The 14686-nt window shown below is 48.2% G+C and overlaps 1 long non-coding RNA gene across 1 annotated transcript; it reads left to right on the top strand.

The window, feature by feature from the left end:
- Nucleotides 1–11618: 11618 nt before the first annotated feature.
- On the top strand, nt 11619–13304 carry LOC121137181. The gene is made up of 2 exons (XR_005874416.1): nt 11619–12204; nt 12326–13304. It is a non-coding gene; the product is annotated as an uncharacterized LOC121137181 (long non-coding RNA).
- Nucleotides 13305–14686: the final 1382 nt, after the last annotated feature.

Genomic DNA, 14686 nt, shown 5'->3' with positions numbered 1-14686 from the left:
ACAGCAACCTCCCTGGGAGGGACTATAGGCCATAGCAACCAGCTGTTGACCAATAAACATAGGACAAGTCGCCCAAGCCCAGAAGTGCACCAATCCTGAGACTGTTGTGTACCCCAGACACTCCCCTTGCACACCCCAATAAATTCCCTGCCCAGGGATCCCTCCAGGTCCTTCTCACTCCACTCACTGTGTCGAACAGATAGAGGAACCACGTTAATACAGTTAACTCCTTAATTAAAGACTCTTTGCTTTTGCATTGGATCAGGTCTCTTGGTGATTTTGGGGTCCAGAATTTGGTCACAACAGTGCGCCCCTGTAATTCCAGTGTTTGGGAACTTGAGGCAAGAGGACTGTCATATGTTGGGCTAGCCTGGGCTATGTACGTAGTACATTTCAGGCCAATATGGGCTATAAAGCGAGAGCTTGTCTAGAAGAAGGGCAGTACTACAGCTGTAGGGAGAAGTTACGGGGTCTGAAATACTGAGCTGGAGGAAGGAGGGCTGGAGAGAGGTGAGCTGTTCCAGGGTGGAGGCACAGAAGGAAGAAGAAAGACAAAGCAGAGGGACAGACACAGGCCCCGAGCTCTTCTGGTTTTGGAGTTGGGGGAGTGTCACATTCTGGGGAGTGTTATAGAAAGATGGATTTGGGGATTGCGGGGCTTGGGCAGGGTGCTGTATCTAGTCAGCACCTGGAGGTTGGGGCCTTAGAGTGTCTCCCAGATCCCAGGGTCCCATTTCTCATCAGGACAGGCTTTCTCAAGGTCAAGGAAGCAGGTCAGAGACATCTTGCTTGGCTGTTATTTTTCCATTAGCTTGGAGGATTACTGCAGCCTTGAAAAGCACTGAGTCAGAGTGTAAATATTGGCACTGGCTTCCGCAGTACCAACTGCAGGGGCAGGAAGCCTTCCCAAAAGACACGGAGGCAACGGAACGCTGTGGAATCAAGGAACCACCAGAATTAATTCGACGAAGCCTCTTTGATGGGTGGCTCTGAGTAAGAAGACTTCTCTTAGCCTTCAGATAGGGCTGGTGCTGAATCTCAGAGTGGAAATGGTGGGTGCAAGCCTAGGTTTCTGTTGTTGCTGTTTGTTTCTGGGTTTGTCTTCTTGTGTTTTTGTAAGTAATCAAGGAGAGTGTTTTCTTTCCTTTTAAAAAAGATTTGTTGGTTTTTGTATATGAGTGCTTTATTTGTGTGTATGCCTCCAGGCCGGAAGAGGACATCAGATCCCATTATAGATGGTTGTGAGCCACCATATGCTTGCTGAGAATCGAACCCAGGACCTCTGGAAGATCAGCCAGTGCTCTTAACCGCTGAGCCATTTCTCTAGCCCTCCACTTCTGTTTGATTCCCTCCAGATCTGGTTTTTTCATTCATCAAATTATTTATGAACACCTACTATGTCCCAGAGTCTGTGACAGAAACAGGAACTAGTGAGACAAGTCACCGAGAAGAGGTTGCCTTGAGGGAGCTCTGAGTTGACAGCGAATGACATTCACTGCGTGTCATGGCCCTCTGTTGGAATTAATCTCTCTGGAACTCTGTAAGATGAAGAAACTAAGTCACAGAGACCTTGAGTAGTCTGCCAAAGGACTCGCTCATTTGTATACATAACCATAATCAGGGATAAGCAAACTCATTCTGCTGAGAGACTAGATTCGAATGCACAATGGCCAGACAGTGTTGGGAGTGACGAAAGATGTTGGGTTCAGTAGAAAGGGAGCTGAGACAAGCCACCCTTCAGGAAAACTTTATTAGTAAAGTTATTAGTGTCATATCATGGCAGCCATGATGGAGCCTTGAAGAGAGAGAGAGCCCTCAGTTACAGGAGGCAAAGTTTCCGGCTTTTACCGGCTTAGGTTCCATGGTTCACTAGGAAGGAGCCAAGCCACCCTTGGATCTGGGTATTATGGGGTGTGGGGAGGACTAGACTTGTCTCCAGTTGTGAGAGGGACAGGGAGGGACAACAAGGTTTTAGCAAGTATTATTTGTCCCCTCACTGTGTGAAGAGGAGGCTTCGGAAGGGAGAGAGAAAAGCTGTTGAAGTGTCTATAACCTATAGACAATACATAAAGCGTTCTCCGGGCAGGGCATGGTGGCACATGCCCCGAACTCAGGCACTTAAGAAGAGGAGAGGCGGGGCACTGCAGAGTCAAGTTATCCTTGAGTATGAACGGAGTTGGCAGCCAGCTGGGGGAAACAAGAGACCTAGTCTAAAAAACAAACAGTAGAACCCAAAGCAAACAAACAAAGCAGGACCGAGAAATAGACCTTTTATCGTAAGGAGCCATGGTGCAGTACTGCTCTTTGTGAAGCAGATGTTAGGAAATCAGGCTGCTACCCCCGTCAAACCCAGGTGCAACTGGCCCAGAGCAATGAAGACTTGGTTAGAAACTGGCAGCTTCCATATTTCTTTGTTTTTAAGTGTAAATGCATGCATGCACATGTATATGTGTGTGCATGTGTGCGTACATGTGTGCATGAGTGTGTGTGTGTGTGTGTGTGTGTGAGTGTGTGTGTGCATGCATCCAAGGTTGATACTGGTTATCTTCCCTTATCTCCTAATAGAAGGGACACTAACCCACTAGAGCACGTGACTCTGGCAGGCCTTGCTCTTCTCCCAGACTCCCCCGACTCCCTCTGCCTTGCTAGATGACATTCCTAAAGCTAGCCACCAAGGTCTAGTCCCTTATTTGGTCCCTTCTTCGCCTTGCTAGATGACATTCCTAAAGCTAGCCACCAAGGTCTAGTCCCTTATTTGGTCCCTTCTTCCTCCTGAGGCTGACTACCAAAGTCCAGCAATCAGAAGCTCCCTTTGGCTCACCTAATTAACATGCCCAATTGAAATTAAACACCTCATCCTAACCTGGGGTTTCCTCCTTTACATTATAAACCATTTGCCTACACACTGCTCTGTGTCTGTCTCCTCTCTATCCAGAGCAGTCCTTTGTCCCTCTGGAGCAAACACCCTTCCCTTTACCTTGTCCGCGCCCCCTTCTCCCTCATCCTGTCTCCCTTGGCACCTCATCCTAGCCCACGCTAACACAGACCTCCCCTTCTCTCTTTTTAAGGATGGCACTTGCAAGGTCATTTGTTGGTTTCTCTGCCTGAGTCAGAAAGCTGCCACTTTATTTAACTTTTCTTTCCACTTAATAAAGGATCTCTCTTTTTTTTTTTTTTTTTTTTTTTTTGGTTTTACGAGACAGGGTTTCTCTGTATTGTTTTGGAGGCTGTCGGTCCAGCCTGGCCTCGAACTCACAGAAATCCGTCTGCCTCTGCCTCCCGAGTGCTGGGATTAAAGGCGTGTGCCACCACCGCCCGTGAAAACTGGTGTTTGGTGTGGTTTGCGCCTAGCCCAGGGCCTGGAAGGGAGCCCCTGCTGCCCGGCAGTGCCTTTCATTGTTGCTTTTGATACTGTGTCTCCGGGAACCCAGAACTTGCAGGTTGGCTTTGCTGACTTGCCAGAGAGCTTCTTGGGGGGGGGGGAGGGAGTCTGCCTGTCCCTTCCTGCCCAGCATGAAGGTTGTAGATGCTTGTCAGTGTGTCAAGTTTGCTTGTGGCTGCTGGAGAGCGGAACTTGAGTCCTCATGTTTTTGCAGCCAATTCTTTTGAGCCACAGAGAGGTTTTAGAAGTTTTGCAAAGGAATCCTCTTTCTATCTATCTATCTATCTATCTATCTATCTATCTTTTCATATTTTATGAGTTGAGTGCTCTGCATGTACACCTGCACGCTAGAAGAGGGCACCAGATCCCACTATAGATGGTTGTGAGCCACCATGTGGGTGCGGGAATTGAACTCAGGTCCTCTGGAAGAGCAGCCAGTGCCCTTAACTGCTGGGCCACCTCTCCAACCCTAGAAATCTTCTTGAAGTACACTGCTCTTGTCTTGATGTTTATCCTTGCACCAGGGATTCAGGCAGCAGTGTTTGGGCTGTGTGGAGGCTCTGGATACACTCGTGATATTCAAGATGGGCTGTAGACTGGTAAAGGGTCTGGAATTCCTGGGGCTCTTATTCTCTTTATTGGAACAGATGCCACTGTCACAACCATTTGGTCTGTCACTTGCTACTCCGTGACGCTAAGGAGAGCTTCTGCTCCAAATGGCCTCTCCCCTTACTGTTGTCTCTTTTCCCACAGCTGCTGGGCGCCTGATCACTAAAGGCTTTCAAACTGCCAAGAAGGTGTTTGAGTGAAGTCTGCCTCCTCTGAGGACCTCACAGGGATCTGAAGCCCGGATATTTTGGTAGTTCTGAGCAGGTGGGATGAAGGGAAATTGGTAAGAACTGAAGGTTGTGAGTAACTGGGGTAGTCTCAGGGTCTGAGCGTTGGAGGGGAGGAAGCAGAACCCAGAGAGCTGGAGATGGGAAAACGGAAGGCTGGGGATGGAGGCAGCTGTGTTAGCCTGCAGCTGGAGCCGTGTTAGCCTGCAGCTGGAGCCGTGCTAGCCTGCAGCTGGAGCTGTGTTAGCCTGCAGCTGGAGCCGTGTTAGCCTGCACTTGGAGCTGTGCTAGCCTGCACTTGGAGCTGGGGTTCAGATCTGCTTGTTTTTAGATCACAGATAAAGCACACAAGATTTCCTTGGGACTCAATTTTAGTGGATTCCACACATTCGTTGAGAGCCTATTGTATAGGCATCCAAGCTGTCTTGTAAAGGGAAGTCTGTGTAGGCTGTTTACATCTAATAGAAGATAAATCCGACTGGGTTCTGCATTCACACAGCTCTTTATCCACCTACTTCAGCAGCTAAGTTCACACTGCATTGTTAAGGAGAATCTAAATATCCATCCACAGTCACAGCTACCGTTCTCCTTAGCCAGCATGCCCGCGTCTCTATTAGTTACCATTCTGCTGTTTTGATAGAACACAAAGCAGGGGAGGAAGGACTGTATTTGGGGCTTGTGGTTCCAGAGAGGATGCAGACCATCGTGAAGGGAAGGCATGGCAGCGGGAGCATGAAGCCAGCCTGGCCATCAGGAAACAGGGAGAATGGGGGGTGGGAACATGCTATACAACCCCAAGGCCTACAGGCTGGAGAGATGGCTCAGAGGTTAAGAGCACTGGCAGCTCTTCCAGAGGACCTGGCTTCCATTCCCAGCACCCACACGGCAGCTCACAAGTTGGCATGGACGGTATGGTGACTGTTGATTGCTGCTTGACAAAGTTCTAGCATTTCTGCATTGCAGACCACACTTCTCTGGCATCTTTTTACTTTCCTTTTTAATGATTCCCAATATTAAAGCCTTTCCCATTGGGAAATTGTGTGCAAGCTTTGGTAAACGATAAAAATGTGTACAGTGGTAGCCCTTTCTAAACAAAACAAAATAATTTTTCAGAAGAAAATCCAACCCCCCCCATGAACCAGGAATTCCAATGGACTCTCCTAATTACACCAAGAACAGGAAAGTTAGAGATTTACTAGACACACCTGACCCCAAGGATGAAATGCCCACAGCCTGAGGCCACTGAGGGCAAGAGTTCAGTTAATAAACACAGAGAAAACACAATGGTACAGCACAATGGGAAAAGACATCAGGACCTTCCCTTTTGGGAGCGTAAGACTAAGAAACAGCAGTATAGGGGCTGGAGAGATGGCTCAGAGGTTAAGAGCACTGCCTGCTCTTCCAGAGGACCTGAGTTCAATTCCCAGCAACCACATGGTGACTCACAACCATCCGTAATGAAATCTGGTGCCCTCTTCTGGTGTCCAAGCATAGAACACTATAAGTATACATAAAAAAAAAAAAAAAAGAAACAGCAGTATAACAAGGTCAAGCATTTGGATAAGGTTTTCTATTCCCTTGGGGGCTGGAGGAAAGTTCCTGCTTGACAAAGCAATCTTTCTTCTTATCTCTATCAAGAGGAATTTATTAACATATTAACAAATCATTAACATATGATTGGTGTCTACTGTTAAGGTCTTTGCTAGCTTCTTAACTCCTGATCTCAAGCCACACCCAGCTCACTAGCCCCTCATCTCCTGTTTAATCCTATGTGCAACTATAGTGCATAAAAGGTCTACTCTTTTCTTAATTAAAGGCTGCTGGCAGCCATCCCGATTCACCCTCAGATCAATTCTGTCTCTCATCCACCCCCCCCAACTCTACACATCCTCTTTGGGGCCTGAAAACTCCTCCTCCCAAGCAGGTCTCTGGCAACAAGTAATTTCAGTCTCAAGGAGTCCAATAACTTCTTCTGGCCTCCATGGGCACTGTACATACATGGTATATAGACATACCTGCAGGCAAAACACCCACCTATGTAAAACAAAGTTTAAATAGAAGGGACCAGACCCTTACCCAGCCCCCTGCTTTAGCAGCTATGACAGGCAGCAGAAAAAACTCAACGTGCGGGGCGTTGGTGGCATACGCCTTTAATCCCAGCACTCGGGAGGCAGAGGCAGACGGATCTCTGTGAGTTTGAGGCCAGCCTGGTCTACAAGAGCTAGTTCCAGGACAGGCTTCAAAGCTACAGGGAAACGCTGTCTCGAAAAAACAAAACAAAATCATGTCAAATCAAAAACTATGTGAGGTCTAGAGATGTGGCTTGGTAGATAAGAGCACTGGTTGTTCTTCCAGAGGGCCCAGGGTCAATTCTCAGCACCCACAGGCAGCTTATAAAAGTCTGTAACTTCTGGTGGGCAGACATACATGCAGACAAAACACTGACACTCATAAAGAATTAAAAAAAAAAAAGCTAGGGGAAGCCAACTGGAGATGTGGCTCAGTGGTTGAGCACTTACTTGCCTAGTGTCCCCAAGGTCCTGGGCTCAGCCGTCAGCACTGCCAAAACAAAACAAGGCCCCAAGTCCTAGTGTTTTTCTCTAGGGGCTATTCCTTTTTTTTTTGGAGGCTGTCCTGGCCTGGCCTGGAACTCACAGAGATCCGCCTGCCTCTGCCTCCCGAGTGCTGGGATTAAAGGAGTGCACCACCACAGCCTGGCCCTGTAGGGTCTATTCTGAGGGTCACTGTAGTGGCATCCTGCCTTGCCAGTGAACTTGTGGTGGTGGCCACACCCTTTGGGCGTGGCTTCGGGCTCAGATGTGACCCCTTATAAGGTAGAGGAGGGGCTGGCTCACTCTCTGGGGTTGTGTTGAGAGCACTGGAAGGGCAGAGACTGCATCTTCTGGAGCAGGAGGAGTGCAGCCGGTATTTACTCTTATCTGGCTCTGGTGGACTCCTTTAAGCTCCGCCTTCAGGTCACAGAGTGAAACTGACCTTTGGATACTGAGTTTTGATCTTATTCTGACCCAACACCTCCAGCTCTTATAAATACCTGGTTCGCAGCTCAGCATGTCCTTGGGGCTTTTGACAATACTCTGATTTGGTGGGGTTGGCTACCTATTTCATCTTCCCTCCTCTGGCTCTCCAGTTTGTGCTGCCTGGCAACTATTTAAACAACAGAGAAAGAAAATGGCAAAACTTCTGCACGTTAATCTCTAGTCCAGCACCTTTCCTTTCTTGTTATTTGTTTGAGACAAGGTCACAAATGGTCATCTAAACCAGGCTGGCCTCCAACTTCTTTTATTTTCTTATGTCATACTATATAGACCAGGCTAACCTTGAACTCATAGAGATCTCCCTGCTTCCAATGCTGGGATCAAAGTAGCGGCTTTGGCCTTAAATAATTCTCTCTCTCTCTCTCTCTCTCTCTCTCTCTCTCTCTCTCTCTCTCTCTCTCTCTCTCTCTCTCTCTCTATCTCTCTCTCTCTCTCTCTCTCTCCCTTTTCTTTTCTTTTTGTAGGGTAGGCTGACCTCATATCCCCGCCCTCCCTGCAAGGCAGGGACGTAAGAGGCTCACCACCCTCCCATCTAACCCTTTGTGGCTCCCCCAACTCCTGCCCTCACCTCACCTGACAGGCCAGCCCTCTGGAGAAAGTTCACCTCCACTTTTGCATTTTTGGATCCTCCAGGTCCTCAGGGATGCCAGACCTCATAAGAGCCCTCTAAGAGGGCTACAGCCCCTTCCTGTAACCCCACGCCAGGCTATCTTTAACCCCTTCAGAGAGACCCAGTTCCCTCGTCAGCTAGTCCTCCTGAGAGCTGTGCCCCGTTCTCCAGCATGGCTTCCCAAGCAGAGGAGGCCTCTCTCTTTCCTGATCCCAGGCTCTGGCACAGTTGCTGCCTAGGGAGGCATTCGCAGAAGCTTTCCAGGGCTTTCTCGGCATGAATATTTGATGTTTCTGCAGTGAGTGAGACTGTTTAATGAGAACGGAGCCAGCTCTGCCACCCCGCTGTACACTGACAAGGAGCTGGGAGGTTGGGGGGGGGTGGCAGAGGAACCCTGTCCTCCCTCCAACCAACACAGAAATGTGCCCCTCCCCTAAGAAGCCGTGCAAGTGGGTGTCTGTCACCAGGCTAGTGGTACTCCTGATTGCTGGCATGCCTTTGGGCTACTCCAAATTCTGCTTTGTCACTGGAGTCCCCAAATCTACTTCTGCCCCAGTCCCTGTGCCTGATGTCCTCTTGCTGGTCTCTGCTTAGAGAAGGGAAATTAAAAACCAGGGCTGAAGAAACTGTCTAAAGCCACTGACTGTCAGGTGGAAACACTCATTTAGGATCCTGACCCCTACTGGGGGCCGTGTCCACTCTGCTGACCTCAACCAAAAAGTTTTACCTGTACTACCCCAACATCCCAAGCTAAGACTGTGAACGATTAAAATTTCATTAAATTCCCTGTATATGAGATCCTGTTTGGGCCAGTTTACAGGAGTTTTATAATGTATTTTGTAATGCAACAGGCCTGTGAAGTCTATTCATTATTTTACAGATGAGAGATCCGAGGCTCAGAGAGGTTAGGTCATCTGCCTAGAGTCATGTAGAAAGTTACAGGGCTGAGTGTCAAGCCCAGGCTGTGTCAACAGGCATGACGTTGTACACTTGTCATCCCAGCCCTTGAGGAGCAGAGGCAGGAGGATCAGGAATTCGAGATTATCATTATCTGTGTACTATATGAGTTCAAGGCCAGTAACGCTGTATAAGAGCTCTTTTCTACACTAAACCAACAAACAAGCCTAGGCCACTCGCCTCCAAAGTCAGTATTTGGACTTTTACACTGTACTGTTACTCAAAATGACAAGCTATGCAAGTTCATGTTCCTAGAGTTTATAGAGGACAGTTTACTACAGTTGTATGGAGAGGAAAACGCTGATGGATGTCATTTCCCAGGCTTAGACAGGGTGAGTGAGCCAGCGACGGTTAGGCCCAGGGCCAGCTGGGTCCACTGGAAGGCGTTTCCTGCTGGGTGTGGGCATTCCCACAGACAATCACAAATGATGACCGTGAATCGTGTGGCTTGGATTGAGGGTGTGGGTTGGATCCAATAACAAAACAGGAGTTGAGGAGTTGGAGGCCCTCAAATGCAATTTTGGCACCTTCACTGCACCATGAAAAGGCGAGGAAGAAACAGGAAGTACTCAGAGGAAACAGGAAGTGAGTGAGATAGAGGCCTAAGTGCCATGCCAGAGCTAAGCCTCCTCTGTCCTCTCCTGCCACTGAGTTTCCAGCTTGAATAACACCAGGGGCATCATTCAGGCCCCGTCAAGCTGTGCCTTGCCTTGGTATATTTGCTTAAGTTGTTCCCACAGCCTGGAGAGCCTCCTCACTCCCAAATCTTTTCAGTGGGCAGCCTCCCATCCATTCCCAGAATGCTGTTTGGGGGACCCTCCTGGGAGGGGACATAAAAACTGTCATTAAGCCCCAGTCTAATGATCAGACTAGCTCTCTGAATGAACAGGAATGGCCTACCTGGCACTTAGGCCACCTGTGGGAGTGAAAAACCTCAATACAACCCACCCCCCTTTTTGAGACTTAGAAAACTGGCAGGCTGTAGAGATAAGTTTAATCTTGACCTTGTGGTTTCTCCAGGAAGGATGATTTATGCCCGAGTTCTTACAATACCCCTATTGCTTTGCTTGCCAAAATTATGTACATAAAAAGAAAACTGTCCTAAAGCCCAGCGCGCTCAGTTAGCTAAGGCTGCTGAATTGCTCACAGACATCTGTGTGAACAATGAACCTCTTGCGGTTTGCATCCAACTGTCTGGTTATTGAGCTCGGGATGTCACCAGGGTATTCAGCCTGAAGCCTGATAACCTCAGGTCTTTCAGGAGGGACTACCTTTCCCTTGGGGCAGACTTTGATACATGTCTTCCAAGGGCGCATGTATGTGTGTGGTGATATCTTTCTTGCACAAATAAAGCCTTTTTGGGAGTCAAAGAATGGAGCTTGCCACTAGCTAACCATATAGGTCTGGAGGTCTGTACAGACAGACAGGATATAAGCAGGGACAGACAGGAAATCGCTCTCTTCTTTGCAGAGACGCTTTGGAGGTAAGGTGTGCTGTGGCTTGCTCCTTCCCTCTCTATCTGCCTCCGGCCTTTTATTATCTAGACCAAGTAAGAACATCATTGTTACATATGTGTCAAAGACAAGAGGTGGGACCTCCAGCAGGGGGATCCAGGAGAGGTACACAGGTCATTGAGGGAAGGCCCTAGCAAGGACTATGGGATCCCAACCCCTTCTCCCTTTTTAGTGCTGTAAGGGAGCTTTGCTTAGATCTCATGTTCCCACCATAATGTGTGGCTTCAGCACAGGTCCCCAAATGGCTCAATCAACTGTGGACTGGAACCTCCAAAACTATGAGTCAAATGAACCTTACACGTTAATTCTCTCAGGTATGTTGCTATAGTAACAGGTAGCTAACGTGTGTCCTTGGGCTTTCAACATGCTGGGTACCCCGTGTGAGCTAGCTGATGTACGCACACAGAGGGAGCATGACTACAGCATGATGGGAGGAGGAAGTCTGGGTCAGGGTAAGAGCAGGCCAGGCATACCTGCTGTGTCTGCTCTTCTAAGTGAAGGACGAGGCCACCTACTCAGAACAGGAATGTTTTTGTTGTTGTTCTTTTGAGACAGGGTTTCTCTGTATTGCTTTGGAGGCTGTCCTGGAACTCACTCTGTAGACCAGGCTGGCCTTGAACTCACAGAGATCCATCAGCCTCTGCCTCCCGAGTGCTGGGATTAAAGGCGTGCGCCACCAACGCCCGGCCTTAGTTTTAGTTTTACTTATATGCATGCACACACTGAGTGCAGGAGGCCAGAGGCAGCAGATTCCCCCGGAGCTGGAGTCACACAGGGGCGTGAGCTGCCTGATGTGGGGGCTCTTAGCCACTGAGCCACCTCTCCAGCCACCTCCTTTCTCATCTTGAATCTGAGCAAGCGAACAGGGGTAGAAGCATCAGCTCCTCCAGAACTGGAAGGAGCCTCCATGTTGGTCTCACTCCGCACCAGAGAGGCTGGAGCGGGACACTCATCAGTTCAAAGCCAATTTGTGCTACTGTCAAACAAAACAACCAAAAAATGGGTGTGGTGGCTCACTCCTGCAATCCCAGTGCTTAGGAGCTGAGACAGAAAGAGCATCATTGAGTGTTTAGGGCCAGCCCGGCTACAGAAGGGAAGACCTATATCAGAATAAAACCATCACCACCACCACTACCAGGGGAAAAAGAAAAAGAAAAAGAAAAAGAAAAAAAAATACAGGGGCCAGGTTGTAGCTCAAAAGTAGAGTGCTTGCTTAGCATGTGCAAGGACCCTGGGTTCTATCCCCAGTACTACTAAAAAATAAAATGGAAATAAAGAGAAAAGAAGAAGAAAAACAAAGAAGGGTTTCCCCATTTCCAAAGGCTTTATTGGTAAGAAAGCTAGATCCTTTTACTTTATTGGAATGAGGGGCCATGCCCAGGGGCACATCCTGGGTACCAAAGGGGACTACCACTTTGCCTGCCTTTCTTTCATTGGCCCGTCAGGCACAGATTTATAGTCAACAAAGGCTTTTGATTTAAACCACAGACTGACTTTTTTTTCTCCCCCAGAATCACTGAGTTGAATGCTATCCCTGCCAACTCTCATGCAGATGTCTCCCAACGATGCCTGGCTTGGGTTCTGCTGGATCAGCTTCCCCGAGTCTGGCTCACGCAGTGTTCATCGCAGTCGGTTCCTTCCAGACCAGCAGAGACCTAAGTCTTGAGTTCACACACACCTCAGGGTGAATGGATGCTCAGATCAGTGTACCTCTACCCGGGTGTGTCTCTGAGGCCTGGAGACTTCAGGAGGAGAGTCAGAACCCTTATTGCTTGAAGGACTGGATGACCTTGGCCATGCCTTGCTCTCCTGTTTTTCCAGACTCCTTATCCAATTGCTGGGATTCTAGGTATGTGCCATCATGCCTAGGTTGGAAATTACTTTAATATATTTAACTTAATATGCCCAAAATTTCTCTCTACTTCCAATATCGAAATTACTGAAAAGATATTTTACGTTTCCTCCTATAGTTGTTCTATGACATCTGACGTGTTTCACACTCCCAACTTGGACCAGGCACATTCCATGTACTCAAGTACCACATGTAGAAATCCATTGTGGACGACATAATGTAAGAGAAAAAAAAAAGCCTCTATTCTCTGTGAGTTCGAGTGCCTCCTTGTATTAACCTCGGCTTATTAACATATGATGTCCAGAGAAAGGAGCAAATCATGAAGGAATTGTTTTAGAATTTCAGCTTAAGTTTTTCTGTCTGCCAATGACCTGTTTAAGCCAGGAAATATGTAGATTGGACTTAATGCCTCCTCTTTGGTGAGTTTCCAGTGTTATGTTGTAACAGTTACCTCCCCTGTTGCTGGGTAGAATGCCTGACTTCAGAACATAAGGGAAGGGATATTTATTCAGGTCCTGCCTAGTTCAGGGCCAACAGTCCATCTTCCTGGGTGAAGCATAGCAGCGGAAGCAGCTTGGTCCTCGGAGCTTGAAGCTGAGTGTTTTAGATAGTGCCCACCCAGAATCAGGGAAAGGACCGGAAGTAGGGCATGACTGGATCTTCCAGGCCTGCCCCTAACATCCTCCATACATCAACTAGGTCCTGCATCCCGGTGGTTCCACAGCCTTCCAAAACACACGAACCTGTGGGGCACATTCTGAATCTAGCCACAACATGCATCAGAGTTCTCATCACAGACGATGATATCTGTACAACCGATTTCATTTATCTAATACTTATTTACTCATTTATTTGATCCATGGGACCTTACTATGTAACTATGGCTGTCCTGGAACTCGCTCTGTAGACCAGCCCGGCCTCGAACTCACAGAGATCCGCCTGCCTCTGCCTCCCGAGTGCTGGGGTTAAAGGCGTGCGCCACCACGCCTGTTAGTTTTCTTTTAAATGTGCAGTGTGACCAGCCATCATTCCTTCCCCACCCTGATGGACTGACTGTATCCCTTCAGTGAAAGGCAGAATAAACCTGTCCTCTCTTAGTCATTGCTTGGCCAGCTTTTTTGACACAGCAGGGAGACAAGAACCTCATACAACCCTTTGAAGAGGAGGAGTGAGATCTGTAGTTACCCGCTTCTCCGGAAAGACACCCTTTGCGGTTTTCCATCTTTTCAGAATTAATTAGCCAAGGAATTAGCTTCCAGGAGAAACCAGAACCTCTCCCCCGCTCCCACATACCCTGAGCTTTTTCCCACTGTCTGCATTTCTGTGTGTGTGTGTGTGTGTGTGTGTGTGTGTGTGTGTGTGACAAACTTGATAGATTCTCTGCGAATCTAACAGCCCATAAGAGGACTCAGTGCAGATGGTAGGGGACCCTGGGACATCCTAAATGGCAGATGGCAACACTGGCTGGAAGGCTATAGGGGAAGAGCTGTTTCTTGGAGTTGAAGTTCTCCACCTTGGCAAGCAAGTCAAGGTGGGAGGGGAGGGGTTGCCAGGATATTCTCAGCCTTTTAAAAAGCCAAAGGGGAAGCTTCCAGATCTTCAGCTGAGACTGCACCAAAGTCCCAGGTCCTTCACTTGGAACCAATTCTGATAACAATAAATTGTCAACTCGTGGGCAAGTGGCTGACACCCACACTGTTTTTTATTTCTTGGTCATGGATGGCCAAACTGATACAGAAGTCTTCACAGTCGGTGCCAGCTGCTGGCGGCCCTAGTACCCTAAGCTCATCAGCCACCTCAGTGCACCAGTTTAAAGTAAAATAAATAGTAAACGGCAGAGGGCACATTAAGAAGAGGAATGAATAAAGAGGTCCAGTGGTTCCCCCAAGTCCATCTTTGGGGTCCTGACATGAGGTTTATGTTTAATTAAAGGGCAGGAGATAGGCATTACTGAGCACCTGGTAAGGTGTGGTCCCTGTTACCAAAACTGGAGTCACAGTCTATACCTCAAGCATGCAAGTTCAGCCAGCTGACCCTGAGAGTAAGTTAAAGGAACAGTAAAAAGCATTAAAAAGGGATTAACTCAAATCTGCCCTATTGGGAAGAGGCATAAAGAGATTCAATAATGTGGGCGTTGGTTGTGCACGCCTTTAGTCCCAGCACCCGGGAGGCAGAGGCAGGTGGATCTCTGTGAGTTCGAAAGCAGCCTAGTCTACGGAGCGAGTTCCAGGACAGCCTCCAAAGCCACAGAGAAACCCTGTCTCGAAAAACCAAAAAAAAAAAAAAATCCAATAAACCTCCCCAACTCCCAATTCACCTTTGGGGTCCTGAAGTGGGATTAAAATTTTACCATTTTAAAAATTCTTTTCTTTTTGCTGGGTGGTGGTGGTGCATGCCTTTAATCCCAGCACTCGGGAGGCAGAGGCAGGCAGATCTCTGTGAGTTCGAGGCCAGGCTGGACCAACAGCCTCCAAAACAA

The sequence above is a fragment of the Mesocricetus auratus genome, unplaced genomic scaffold, assembly GCF_017639785.1.
Source record: "Mesocricetus auratus isolate SY011 unplaced genomic scaffold, BCM_Maur_2.0 Super-Scaffold_100676, whole genome shotgun sequence".
In the NCBI taxonomy this organism is placed as follows: Eukaryota; Metazoa; Chordata; class Mammalia; order Rodentia; family Cricetidae; genus Mesocricetus; species Mesocricetus auratus.
The sequence above is the reverse complement of the archived record's forward strand: the minus strand, read 5'-3'. Positions and strand labels throughout refer to the sequence as shown.